This window comes from Pipistrellus kuhlii, unplaced genomic scaffold, assembly GCF_014108245.1.
Source record: "Pipistrellus kuhlii isolate mPipKuh1 unplaced genomic scaffold, mPipKuh1.p scaffold_m20_p_7, whole genome shotgun sequence".
Classification (NCBI taxonomy): Eukaryota; Metazoa; Chordata; class Mammalia; order Chiroptera; family Vespertilionidae; genus Pipistrellus; species Pipistrellus kuhlii.
In genome coordinates this window covers 17611925-17624001 of record NW_023425573.1, presented here as the reverse complement: position 1 = coordinate 17624001, position 12077 = coordinate 17611925, and positions in this window count along the sequence as shown.

Below are 12077 nucleotides of genomic sequence, written 5' to 3'. Positions count from 1 at the left end.
AAATTTATTACCTGTATACGGTACGGTAGTACGGTGGTTGTCAACACAAACCAGACAAACTGTGAGTCCTACAGTATCAAGAATTTACTCATTTATTCAATGACAATCATGTCATCATCTTCTGGAACATCATCATAACAATCCAATTACTGAATTTCCTGGTGAATTTCTTGTGAGCCCATTTCTTTCAGAATCAGTGGACCAAATCTCTCATGTTTAGCCTGGGGGGGGAACTTATTTTCGGGGGGGGGGGGGGATGCCTTATATTTCACTCAGAAGGAAACCTGTAAGTAGGTCTTATTTTCGGAGGATGTCTTATTTTCGGGGAAACACGGTAGAAGAGGTTTCAGAGGAAGTTTTCAGCAGACTATTCATCAGTTTAGCACGTATGTCCTTTCAGGGTCATGATCTCTATGGATTGGTCAGGGCCAGGGCAGGGGGTCATTAGTTGCTGCTGCTGGACCTGGGGTCCCCCACCTGATTTTGCTGCTTTTCTGGATCCGGAGCTGAAATACAACTGAGGTCTAGATGCCTCACCAGATTTGAAAAACTGGTTCACACAGGCTGGGTTGCTAGCGAAGGTCATTCAATTAGTAACTGACTGAACCCATTATAGCTCCCAGTCAAATACCACCTAACTGAATTAAGTTTAAAAAAGAAAAGTCTTAAGAGAATTTCTGGTTTTCAGGGAGGATTTGTTTCGTTTTTGTTTTGGGTTGTTTGGTGTGTTTTGTGTGTTTTTTAATGAAGTTCCCCTTTTCTGATTCATTTTCAAAATGAATTGTAAGCTAGTTGAGAATAAGAATCCTATATAATAAAAGGCTAATATGCAAATAAATCGAACTGCAGAACAACCAAACAACCGGTCACTATGACATGCACTGACCACCAGGGGGCTCGCACAGAGCATGGCAGGCGTCTGCCATGGTGGGATGGTGGAGCAGGTGAGAAGGGGCGTCAGACCAAGGTGGTTGCTGTCATCAGGGCGATCCTCTAGTAGTTACTGAAAACTCTTTGCTCCCAAGCACGCGTCAGTTCTGCCCCGTGCTCACACTTGCTGCTGGTGCGAGAGCCACCACTTGCACCCGCTAACTGGGCCACCAGCCCTGCTCACACCCACTGCTGGCACTGGCCCAAATCGCTCCATGGCTGTCAGCAAGTGCAAGCAGGGCGCCCCTCAGCACATGGGAGCAATGGTGGCAGAAGTGGGGCTACCAGCAGACAAGGGACTGGGGACCATGGTGGAAGGGGCCTGCAGGGGTTCAGAGGATGGGCCAAAACCTGCCCCTGTGCCCACTGCGGCCTCCCGGCCCACAGTTCCTTTAAGGTGCACAAATTTGTGCCCGGGGCTCCTAGTAGGTTCATAATCATCTTTATACCAAGTTGCAAAATTTGGAGCACGCTATTTTCTAAAGACAAAATATTTGACATGGTAATCTATGCTCCTAAACCACACAATTTAATGTTTATGGCATACAGTGTGTGATCTGAGCCAAAAGCCTAAAGAGTGGTTAAAGGGAAAGCACCTTGTGAACAGCAAAGCAGTAAAATATAAAGTTTATTTTTGTTGCATTGTTAAGCCTATAACCATGATGACTGTCAGCCTGTTTATCAAGTCACCTGGATGTAGAGAGGAAAAGTTTTCCCATACTGTAACTGCTAGCTCTAACCCCCTTAGGAAAGGAGAGAAAGAACCTTTTGAAGTTCCTGACATTTCAGTGTTCTGAAATCTGTTTCAGCAGTGCTTCCCCAGCCCACAGAGTTTTCTGAGAATTGCTCCATTCATATGGGTAACCCCTGTAGCCAGATTTGTTCTACACCTTCTTGCTTCCCAGAAAAGTTGGAAGTGGGACAAAAAGCAGCAAGGAAAGTTGAACTACAGAGGGAGAGAAAAACAGATCTACTGAGAGAAGCAGCAACAGGAGACTAAGCAGGTTTTTTGTGTTTTTTTCCAGCCCCCTTCTGAGGCCCACTCCTCTTTCTGCCCTTGGCCTGCAGGGCTTGGCCTCCTTCCAAAGAATTCTCCCTTTACTTTTTCTGCCTAAGTTCGAATGTATTGCTCTAAATTGCTGCCATATGAACCTTTACTAAAACAAAGTCTTTTCAAAAAATTAAATTCCGAAAGAAAAATAATTATCTCATTCACCATTACAGAAAAAAATAAAGTATATACCTAGAACATTTTAAGATGTATGCCAGATCTATGTGAAGACAACCAGAAAACTTTAAGAACATTAGAAATGATCTACGTAAATGAAAAGATAACATGTTCGATGAGATTATTCCATTTCAATATTATAATGATCTCAATTTAATGCAATCTTCATCAAAATTCTAATAGGAGCCGAAACCGGTTTGGCTCAGCGGTAGAGCGTCGGTCTGCAGACTGAAGGGTCCCAGGTTCGATTCTGGTCAAGGGCATGTATGTTGGTTGTGGGCACATCCCCGGTAGGGGGTGTGCAAGAGGCAGCTGGTCGATGTTTCTCTCTCATCGACGTTTCTAGCTATTTCTCTCCCTTCCTCTCTGTAAAAAAAATCAATAAAATATATATTTTTTTAAAATTCTAATAGGAAGATTTTGGAACTTGACAAGTTGATTCTAAAATTATTCTAGAAGACTAAACACATGAGCACTGCCAATAAATGTTAGAGGAAAAAAAAAAAAAAAAAGAAGCACTAGTAGGGGACTTGCCCTGCCAGATAGCAAATGCCTATAAGGCCACAGTAACCAAAGCATCATGATACTGACACAGAGATAGATAGACAAATATTGATAGAAATTCAGAAACAACCATGATTACATGGATTTTTTTTTTTTTTTACTATATACAATAAAATTTATTTTAATGGTATAAATAACAAGTTCTTCAGTAGTTTGTGGACAATGAACTTTCCATCTGGAAAAAACTAAATTCTGTCCCTCATTCAATGCACATCATTACATTTCAGAAGAATTAAAGAGCTAACCATTGTTTTAAAATTAAGGATTCTTCAAAGTTTAAGGTTCAAATTCACTTCTTAAAGACTGCTCTTTATTTAAAAGGCATGTAATGTCATTTCAAAAAAAATTGTCCTTAAAAAGGAATGTGTGTGTGTGTGTGTGTGTGTATGTATGTATATATATATATATATATATATATATATATATATATATATGGCCTGCTACTGCATAATTTCATACTACCATGAATGAAAATGTGTTTCTCAGAGAAATGCTATGATAGCACGCTCTAATAAAACTTCTGAGGCCCAGAAGTGGTGGCTCAGTGATTGAGCATCGACCTGTAAAGCAAGAGATCAGGATTCAATTCCCAATCAAGGCACATGCCTGAGTTGTAGGCTCAGTCCTCAGTAGGGTGGTGTGCAGGAGGCAATGGATAAATGATTCTCTCTCATTGATGTTTCTATCTCTCTCCCTTCCTCTCTGAAATCAATATTAAAATATTGGGTCGGCAGCTAAGTAATTGCGGGTTTCACACACATATGGCTTCAGTTGAATTTTTAGGTTTGCAGACGTAGTACAAATGTAAAACACATTTTGTTATTTGGTAGTTGGCTATTCAGCTGTTAATCAGTGAAAAAAGTTTTTTGATCTGTTTTGTAGTTTTCGTTTGGCGTTCGTTGAAAAATGGAAAATCAAAAGGAACATTTTCGTCATATTTTGCTTTTTTATTTCCACAAGGGAAAAACGCATTGCAAGCTCATAAAAAGTTATGTGCTATTTATGGTGACGAAGCCTTAAAAGAACGGCAGTGTCAAAATTGGTTTGCCAAATTTCGTTCTGGTGATTTTTCACTCAAAGATGAAAAACGCTCTGGTCGTCCAGTTGAAGTTGATGACGCCCTAATCAAAGCAATAATCAATTCGGACTGTCACAGTACAACACGTGAGATTGCAGAGAAGCTTCATGTATCACATACATGCATTGAAAATCACTTAAAACAACTTGGCTATGTTCAAAAACTCGATACATGGGTTCCTCACGAACTGAAAGAATCACAGTTAACGCAACGCATTAGCAGCTGCGATTTGCTAAAGAAACATAATGAAAATGATCCATTTTTAAAACGACTGATAACTGGCGATGAAAAATGGGTTGTTTACAACAATATCAAGTGGAAAAGATCGTGGAGCAGGCCAGGTGAACCAACTCAAACAACATCAAAAGCTGATATTCATCAAAAGAAGGTTTTGTTATCAGTTTGGTGGGATTACAAAGGAATTGTCTACTTTGAACTCTTACTACCCAACCGAACGATCAATTCTGATGTCTACATTGAACAACTAATGAAATTAAACAATGCAGTTGAAGAAAAGCGGCCCGAATTGACAAATCGAAAAGGTGTTGTATTCCATCATGACAATGCAAGGCCACACACATCTTTGGTCACTCGGCAAAAATTAATGGAGCTTGGTTGGGATGTTTTGCCACATCCACCATATAGTCCTGACCTTGCACCATCTGATTACTTTTTGTTTCGATCTTTACAAAACTCCTTGAATGGTAAAAATTTCAATAATGATGATGATGTCAAATCGTACCTGATTCAGTTTTTTGCTAATAAAAACCAGAAGTTTTTTGAACGTGGGATTATGATGCTGCCTGAAAGATGGTAAAAGGTCATTGATCAAAATGGGCAATACATTATAGAATAAAGTTATTTAGTTCCATGAAAAAATTGTCTTTGATTTTCTTTTAAAAATCCGCAAGTACTTAGTTGCCGACCCAATATATAAAAAAAATAAAAAAACTCTTCTGAGTTTTTTACCCCTAGAATAACACTCTACAGCCTCCTGCAGCAGATCAGATCCCTGAGACTGGAGGATTCCTCCAAAATGAATATTTTACATCCGAAATTGTGTTGTGGGTAAGAAGGTGAAATTGTACGATCTACTTGTTTCATCAACCAGGTATCTTCATGGAGTTGGAATGGGGGGAGGAGGAGCAAATGGAAAAGAATGAAGAGGGGTGATTATTACCCACAATAGAGTCCTTGTGCCTGGTGCCCATGGACCCCGCACTGAGTGGTCAGAGGCAGTTCTTTCTACATAAGTTACCACACATAGTGTCCTTTGGCCCATTCAGCCACAGAAGACACCAGGAACATACCCAGTCTCAAAAAATAAAACATATGGGACATCTAAGCAGCGTTGGAGGAAGTCTAGCATGAGAACTGTGCATGGGACCACTACCACACAAGCCCATCAGAGCCTGGTTCCAGGAGAGACTAAACATGGGCACACAGAGAGAATGCCAGCAAGGCAGAAGCCAAGCTTCACATGAAATCAGAGAAGCCGGGGCTTGAGAATGGCTGACTGAGAGGAGGCAAGAACATGATATTCCAGTGACCTAGCAGCAGCCTTGGTCACCTGGCCTGACCGGACTTTGCACTTCTACACAAAATACACTGAGGGATTCTCTGAGTGGCTTTCTAGTAAACGGGTCACCTGAGAGCGCCTTTAATTCTTTTCTTTGTCTATCCTGAAAGCCCACGGAGTCATCTGAGAAGGGGGGTTACAAAGGACCATAGAAAGCTAGGACCCTGAGCTTCATTCAGAATCCAGAAAGGAAGAGATGAGGTGAAGCCTGCATTCCCCATTCAAGCACTCAGGAAAAGAATGAACGAACGCCCGGTAGGAAAGGTGAGTGGAGGCATCCATGGAGAGAAAGGAAAGCAGGAGGAGAGGAAGAGAAAGGCACTGTTTCAAGCATAACCCACAAGCCTGTTGGCAAAGTTAGATACATACATGGCATGTACTTTCCATCTCAATTTTCCTCACCTACGGTGCTGGAGAGAGGAGGAGAATGGTCTAAAGCAAGAGAAAGACCTGCAGTGTAAAACATGGGTCAAAGGGAAAAGGAAATAAAAGAGGAGTGAGATCAAAAGGCAGTGGTCAGCAAACTGCAGCTTGTGAGCCACATGCGGCTCTTTGGCCCCTTGAGAATGGCTCTTTCACAAAATACCACGTGCGGGTGTGAGGTACAGTGCGATTGAAACTTCGTGGCCCATGTGCAGAAGTCGGTTTTCTGTTCTCAAAAGAAACATCAATCATTGTACTGTTGATATTTGGCTCTGTTGACTAATGAGTTTGCCAACCACTGGCTTAGGGTCTCCAGGGCTGAAGGAAGGGGAAGGCAGAGGCTGCTTTGGAGCCGCCGTAGAACCTCAAAGCTAGAGCAGTCTTTCATTCACTCATTTGTTCAACAAATATTTACTGAGCCCTGACTATGTGCCAGATCCTGTGCTGGATTCGACAAGAGTGTGGCTCTTGTTCTGCAGAAGCTGGCAGTGCGGTGGAAGAGACAGACACCAGCAATCACATATCAACATTGTATTTGTTTTCTGTTGCTATTGCAAGAATTTACATCAAATGTAGCTGCTTAAAACAGCGAACATTTAATTACCTCACGGTTCTCAAGGCCAGACGTCCAAAGTGTATCTCAGTAGGCTAAAATTAAGGTGTCAGCAGAGCCATGTTTCTTTCTGGAGGAAAGCATCTGGGGAGCATCTGTTTCTTGTCTTGGCCCGCTTGAGAGACTGCCACTTCCCAGCCATCAACAGCCAAGTTAGCCCATGAGCCTGGAGAAAGACACCCACTAAGAAGGGCTCCTGGTGGCTAACTGGGCTCATGTTTAAAAATCGAAGCCTAGCAATCATTTCTACACGGGAGCTTCTCACACAAGCTGCACTTCAGGGAGAAGCCCATATTGAACTGTCTGCCCGCACTGTGTTTGTGCCATCTGAGCCACCCCTTAAAAAGGAGTTCCTGGAATTCAGTTTCAACCAATAGGACCGAGGCTTTCCCCATCCAATCAGGACACCGTCTTTTGGACCAAACTATAAGGATTTGCATGAGGACAAACCAATCCAGGGCTAGGGTTAGGGACCTCTGTCGATATAAGCCAGTTGCTCTTTCTTTTTCTTTCTTATATATGTTTTTTAATTGATTTCAGAGAGAGATATAAACATCACTAATGAGAGAATCATTGATGGGCTGCCTCCTGTGGTTGAGGCTCCACCACTGAGCCACACAGCCAGGCAAGGCAGCTCCTCTCCAGCTAGAGGTAGTGCTATGGGAGATGAGAACACACTTTTCCTTAACACTAAGTCTGTTGTCTCCTGGCTGAGCTGAAACACTGGGCTGGAAGGGACGGTGCAGGCCAGAACAGACCAGCATGGAGCCGGCAGAGCTGTCTAGTGAGAGACAGTATCACAATTGAGCTGTTTTGCACTGAATAAAGTTTCCTCTTTTACCACACCCTAAATTGGGGATATTAAACTGGCACCAACTACCACCAGTTGACAAGTCTTTTTTATATCACATCGCCCCGACACTAACTCTCCTGCCTCCTTATTCACTTTTAAGGACCTTCATGACTACATTGGACTCACCTGGATAAGCCATGAGAATCTCCCTATTTTAAGGTTATCAGGTTAGAAACTTTAATTCCACTAACAATCTTAAATCTCCTTTACCAGGTAAGGTAGCATTTTCACAGGTTCTGGGGAGTAGGATGTAGATATATTTAGTGAGAGGGGGCCATTATTCTGCCTGCCACAAACATTATGCACATTATGGTAGAGGTAGTGCTATGGGAGATGGTTCCAGCCCCAGATTACAAATTGAATTCAGTAAAACCTCAGTTCTTGAACATGTGCTATCTTGAACAATTTGCTTCTCAAGCCTCTTATACCTGTATGATCAGCCCCTTGTCTCTCAAGGGACAAACAAAGGAGGGTACGTGTGAGTGTGAGTCAGTTTACCGCTAAACCTCCTGTTGTTAACATCTCAGGAAATTGTACTGTGAATATTTTCCTTTTTTTTGGGGGGGGGGGGGGGATTGGAGTGGTATTTCTTGTCTTTCCAGATTCCAACGGCCGCATGTATTCCTTGGCTTGTGACCTCCTTCTTCCATCTTCTTCCAAAATTTATTTCAGAAAGGAAGGGAGAGGGAGAGGGAAATAGAAACATCAATGATGATAGAAAATCATTGATTGACTGCCTCCTGCACACCCCTGACTCGGGGGTCGAGCCCACAACCCGTGTATGTGCCCTGACTGGGAATCAGACCAGCGACCTCTTGGTTCAAAGGTTAACACTCAAACACTGAGCCACACCTGTCAAGCTCTTGTAGGGATTTTTAAATCAGCTAGGTGGAGTGCCTATAGATGTGCAAACAAAAACAAGTGCTATTTGGTCTATCACAGTCTTCCAAAATATAGAGGTTTACCTTAGGAGAGAAGCAAAACATCCAGGAGGGAAGAGCAACACTTTCACAAATGCTACATGGTGTTTTGCTTCATTTAGAGCTGTTTTCCTCAATTTCTTTTTTTTTTTTTCTGCAGTCACTGTTACTTTTAATCATCTCAAAAAACATTATGTAACAAGCAGTTAGACAACCGTGTATAATGTCAGTCATTTTGCACAACATATCTAATTTAAAAAAAAAAAAGTTTAAAGTGTCTGCTTACCAGTAAAAAATGTTTTCACTGAGAATAAATTTTAAAAAAGGGATAAGAAATTTCAGATTAAAATTTATTGCCAAAAATAAAAAGTGACTGCTGTCTGCACAAGTGTCCTGGAGCTGGGACACCCTCCCTTATCAATGGACACAAATAGATTTGTCTCTCCAGCAGGCAGGTTGGAAGAACAGAGGAGAGGAGAGGTGAGGTGGTAATGGAGTAGAGCTGTGGTGCACAGACTCTGGAACAAGACTTCTGACGTTCAAATTCTGTGCCTCAGTTTCTTGATTCGTGCAATGGGCATAATAATCTCAGTGCCTACCTTATAAGTTACTATGAGTGTTGCATGAGCTTTTAGTTGTAATATGCCTGGCACAGTGCTGTGTACATGTTTGTTATATAACTAATGCGATTAACAAAAGAAGCTTATTTCTTGAGGGCAGAAGTATGATTGCTAAGTTGGGGGGAGGTAACAGTAGGATTGGAAAATAAAGTCATAGAAAGCTCTCAGAAATAAAGTAAAAGAATTGTATCACATTCGTAAGGCATGGTAACATTTGTGGAGAAGAAAAGACTATTTCTATAAGATAGATGTATGTATATAAACTTTGAAATAGGTCTGGCAGGATACTCACCTCTATGGAGGGGATGGAAATTGGGAGAAACACTCAAGATTGAATTCAAATAAAAAAACAATATATATTCAAATATTTGAATCATTATTATTAGACTGTATCTATGTGCTACCTATGAAATAAAAAAACAAGTAACATTTTTTTATTATTTTTATGTTTTTAAAAATGTATTTTTATTGATTTCAGAGAGGAAAGAAGAGAGAGATAGAAACATCAATGATAAGAGAGAATCATTGATTGGCTGCCTTCTGCATGCCTCTACTGGGGATTGAGCCCTCAACCCGGGCATATTCCCTTTACTGGAATTGAACCTGGGACCCTTCAGTCTGCAGGCCGACACTCTGTCCACTGAGCCAAACCAACTGAGGGCCAAGTAACATTTTTTTTTAAATCGGCATTAAAAAGCAATGTGCCTAATAATAATATATATATATATATAAAAGCAATGTGCCCAGGAAGCAGTGAGGAACGAGTGGCTGACTCTACCACCTGGGGGTCAAGGAGAGTCACAGAAGAGATGACATCAGGATTGGATTTTAAAGGAGGCATTGCCTGGGGAAAAGAGACATACTGAAGATACATGGCAGCTTGAGAATAACATGCTGTATCTGAGCTTGTGTGTGTGGTTAGGTGGGGAGAGGAAGGGAGGAATGGATATAGGATCAGGTTGCAAGAATGGATTTAGGGTCAGTTGTAAAGGGCACAAATACCACACAAAGCGGATTGAACTTTGTGTAGATAAGGGACATGCTCACAAAAGAAGTATCCTCTGGCAGCCCGGTAGGCATGCCCTGGACGGAAGGGTAGGAAATGACTGGTTACAGAGACTGCTAAATTGCCAGATCAAGAATTGCCCCTACATGGCCAATTGGTGTCTATGTAGGGGGAGAGAAAGGGCTTGAGGTGAGAGATAGTTTGGAAGAGAAACTAACAGTACTTTTCTCTAGCCTCTACCTCTTTTGGGGAGTAACTGTCCCCTTTTTGGGGGATATCACCTTGTTCACATTTAGCCCTTGTGCTTTAGGCTCTGGGCTGCAGGGGTAGGACACATAACCAAAGTCATTAACTCATTCTGTCCCTTGAGCACCCTTCCTGGAGGAGAGCACAATCCCAATCAGCACCATCAGGCCGCTAAGACTCCTGGGACTTCTGTATGCGAAATCCATCTTGCTAGACCGAGTAGAGTATGGTGGGAGGCGGCTATGGACCTGGGACAGAGCTGACCCAGGGGATGCAGACCCTGTGGCTGGATCCTCGTAGCATCTTTGGAGCCCAGAGTCATAGCTTAGCCAGCTGTGACTTGATATGAAACAGTGATATTTTTATTTTTTATTTTTGGTCTAAGCTCATATGGGTTGGGTTTTCTATTCAAACTGACTCTGAATGAAGAGTATTCAAAGTGTGCCTACTGACTAGCACTGGGAACAGAGAGGATCTCTGAAGTCTACTGCTCTTAGTCTCGTGGCAAGGGTGAGGGCAAAAGATGTCTTTAGCCACTCTCTGTGCTCTTGGGGAGGGGCGATTGTAGCTTCCTGATTTGCTAAGTTAGCAGAATCTAAGGCCTTAAGACCCTGGAAGGCCTGGCCCAGACCAGTGATTGACTCCCAGGTTCCAGGGAATTGGATCATCTTCATCAGCAAAATGACAAAGAAAAATCTTAGGCTCCAAATAAGAATTTCCAAGTTTTAATTTTGCTAATTGAAAAACTTAAAAAAAAATAAAAAACCCACTACCTTCTACCATCACCTGAATATCATAAAAGAAATAACACTTTGGCCGAGACCGGTTTGGCTCAATGGATAGAGCATCGGCTTGGGGACTGAAGGGACCCGGGTTCGATTCCAGTCAAGGGCATGTACCTTGGTTGCGGGCATATCTCCAGTGGGGGGTGTGCAAGAGGCAGCTGATCGATGACTCTCTCTCATGGATGTTTCTAGCTCTCTATCTCTCTCCCTTCCTCTCTGTACAAAATCAATAAAATATATTTTTTTAAAAAAAGAAAGAAAGAAAGAAAGAAAGAAAGAAAGAAAGAAAGAAAGAAAGAAAGAAAGAAAGAACACTTTGGCTCACACCCTCACAGAGAAATGCTAACTTCAGGACAAAGCATAGCCCTTTGAAATGAATACGTTTTGGGGGAGAAAAGGAGAACACCTGTAATACTCTTGACAATAAAGATTTTAAACAATAAAATGCATACCTTTGGCTTTGTTGAAAGACACTATGTTGTGCTCACTTTTCTTGCTTTGCCTCAGTCTCGTGAACATTCTCACCAGCAACACCAGCCTGCTAAGTGACCTAGTGCTGAGCTCTGTGCCCTTCAGTGGTGTCCCCAGCCCTGGGATCCAATTCACATTCCAGGGACAAGGACAGTCTAGATAACACAGGGTCGCAGGTGCCGCCCCCCTCCTCTCCCTCTCCCCCACCCTCCCACCAGCAAGAAGGAGGAGGATCCTGAGCCTAGTAGGAGGATTGAAGAGCCCAGGGAAAGGCCCCCTCAGGCAGGGAGGATCTGGCAAGGGAAGCCACAGGGAGAGTGGTGCTCTGGCAGGCTTAAGGCCATTCCCAGCACTGGCCTAGCCCAGCCAGTCACTTCCCCAGTGCACTGGCTGAGTAGCAACCCAGGAGCCCTGAGCACAGACCAGCTGCAATGCCGGGTCTACATGAAGGTGCTGGGAGTGGGAGCTATGACAGGCAGATCTCTCCAGCAGTTTCCTTTGGGATTCAGTGTCAACAGGGATGGGGCTAGGGCAGGAGTGTGGCTGAGGGAAGGCTACTCTCGTGGGCTCTTGTTTGACTCTCCCTCTCTGTCACCCCTCTGGTTCTGAAGACTGCACTGTCTCCCCACCCAGTACAGTATCTCACGCAGCTCAGCTCAGGAGGGGGAAGGTGGTAGCCAAAGGGTGCCGGGTAGAGTTCTCTCCCTCCACATGCCCTTCCTGGGCATTACTGGCCCCATGCCAGCTGGACCTGATATGCC